The sequence below is a fragment of the Leptonychotes weddellii genome, unplaced genomic scaffold, assembly GCF_054177405.1.
Source record: "Leptonychotes weddellii isolate Sample4059 unplaced genomic scaffold, ASM5417740v2 HiC_scaffold_16058, whole genome shotgun sequence".
In the NCBI taxonomy this organism is placed as follows: domain Eukaryota; kingdom Metazoa; phylum Chordata; class Mammalia; order Carnivora; family Phocidae; genus Leptonychotes; species Leptonychotes weddellii.
Genome location: NW_027742885.1, coordinates 1 through 2,724, shown reverse-complemented (window position 1 = coordinate 2,724; position 2,724 = coordinate 1). Strand labels below are relative to the sequence as shown.

The following is a 2,724-nucleotide window of genomic DNA, read 5'->3' as shown; positions in this document are numbered from 1 at the left end:
ACTCAAACTAGAAGTATCTATAATTCTAATGAGTTCTGCATGAATGGAGAAAATGATAATGAATATCATTAGAGAAGAGAGATTGAGCAGTTGTTTTTGTTCTACTCAGTGGTCGCAGTCTCCAAATATAAGCAGGAAGTTTCTGAAAGAGTCAGAGTGCCCTAATGAAAACATTTTAGAAGTGACACTTTAGTACAAAGAAATGAATGTAGTCAGTTCTAAAGAAAGAGATCTAATTTGTCTACAGGCACATTACTTTGTGGTATAGATAATGGAGTGAAGAGTAAGAGTATAAATACAAAATTTCCATATGCCAAATGTTCATATGGAAATGGAAAAAGTCAGCTAAGAGTATGCATAGCATTTGTATGGATCACAATCCAGACATGGTAACAACCCCCGTGTGTTTCTTGCATGCCTATGACTGTACCATATTACAAGGATATCATTTTACAAGGATGTCCTCAGGAGTTTTAGGGCATTATAGCTACTCTAAAAGGGAAGCTTTCATTGATTAAAAAAAATTATTTTGAAAGTCATCCTTAATTAATAAACTTTAGAAAACACAAATATGCTAAAACAAAACTGAGTAATTCAAATGATAGTCAAAAGAGACTTTATTAGTTATCTATTTTGGGTAACCAGTTACCTTAAAAGTTAGCTTGAAACAACACATAAATTATCTCACTGTTTCTGGGTCAGGAATCTGTGCATGGCTTAGCTGTGTTCTCCGCTTTGTTGTTTCTCACAAGATTGCTGTTAAGGTGTCCATCCAGGACTTTGTTCTTAACTGAAGGCTTAGGAACAGAAGTTCCTAACTGAATGTTAGGCTGTAAGATGGAGGCCTCCCTCATTTCCTGGACATACAGTTCTTCCCCACGTAGCAGAGTGCTTCATCAAAGTGTGCAAATTAAGAAATCAATAGAAGTTGCCAACAAAATGGAAGTCACGAACTTTTGTAACCTAAGTTACATCCCCTCAACAATGGTGTATTCTAGTTAAAGGAATTGATTTCATTATACATTATACATTTAATACATTACATTATACATTTAATATCAGAAGGCAGGGATCATGGGACCTCTTGGAGGCTCCCTACAGCCACCAATTCTGGATAAGCATCCAGCCAGGGACAGAACCACTGGGAAATGTAGTTTAGCCTAGACACATTGACACATCACAAAGCCGTAACAGGCTCAGTTTTGTTACAAAAAGTTCTGATCTCAGTGGCTTAACACAATAAAGCCTCATTTTTTGCTCTCTTGTCAAATAATGCAGTCACTGGAACAGGGGGCTGTGGTCACAGGATCTATACCAGTGGTTCCAGCAATGGACGTTCACAACTACTCAAAGATAATAACTTCGGTCTTTTGGAAGAGATCTTTGCTCTATTCTCATTTTCTCCCCAGCCCCCAAATTCCTCCTTCCTTTTCAACACGCACAAACATGTACTCATGGACACCTGAGTGGCTCAGTCAGTTAAGCATCTGACTTTGGCTCAGGTCTTGATCTCAGGGTCCTGGGATTGAGCCCCATGTTGGGCTCTATGCTCAGCAGGGAGTCTGCTTGTCCCTCTCTCTCTGCCTCTCCCCCTGCTTGTGCTCTCTCTGTGTCTCTCTCTCAAATAAATAAAATCTTTTTAAAAACTGTACACAGGGGCATCTGGGTGGCTCAGTCATTAAGTGTCTGCCTTCGGCTCAGGTCGTGGTCCCAGAGTCCTGGGATCAAGCCCTGCATTGGGCTCCCTGCTCCGTGGGAAGCCTGCTTCTCCCTCTCCCACTCCCCCTGCTTGTGTTCGCTCTCTTGCTGTCTCTCTCTCTCTGTCAAAAAATAAATAAAAATCTTTAAAAAAATGTACACACACAGCTTTGCGCAGTGGCAGTATCGTAGCCAGTGAGGTTTATCCGAGGCGCGATTATTGCTAAAAAAATGTACACAAATACAAATATTTTTATATCAGTATTCTGATTTTTTAACCTGTTTTATTTAACAGCATTATTAAAATGTTACTGAAATTTATATATGTATATACACACCCACATACACACACATACACACATCTGTAGAATAATCTTAAATGTTTAAATATTTGATTCTATGGATTTCAATATAGTTTGCAATTATACTTCTGTCATTGCACATTTAGCAGTTTCCAGTTTTTAAGTGACTCTGAAACTTTATTTCTTCAGTTTAATTGCTATAAGAGAAATTACAGAGTCTAGGATTTGAATATTTTTAAACTTTCAGTAAGAATTAGCAAAAAAATTCTATCAATGTACATTCATATCAGTAATACATGTATATATCTGTTTATGCCAATGTTAGGAATTAAGTTATTACAAATACTTGCTAACTTGTATTGAAAAGTATTTATCTTCATTTTTTTTAACTTAGTGATTTTTTTGTGTGTGTGTGAGGAAGCCAGTTGTATTTGTTTTTACTTGTCAATTCATATCCTTTACCACGTATCTATTGGAAAAAATCATGTTAACAATTTCTAAGACAGTCTCCTATATTAACAATAATACTTTAAAAAAATAATACTTTACATGCATATATTTTAAACATTTTAATTTTTTTAAAAGATTTATTTAGCGAGCGCGAGAGTGGGGAGAGGGACAGAGGGAATCATCAAGCAGACTCCCTGCTGAGCACAGAGCCTGATGAGGGGCTTGATCTCACAACCCATGAGATCATGACCTGAGCTGAAAGCAAGAGTCAGAT

At 37.2% G+C, this 2,724-nt stretch overlaps 1 pseudogene; it reads left to right on the top strand.

Annotated features, from left to right (window-relative positions):
- Positions 1–1,864: 1,864 nt before the first annotated feature.
- Positions 1,865–1,991, top strand: LOC115944333 (U4 spliceosomal RNA; annotated as a pseudogene).
- Positions 1,992–2,724: the final 733 nt, after the last annotated feature.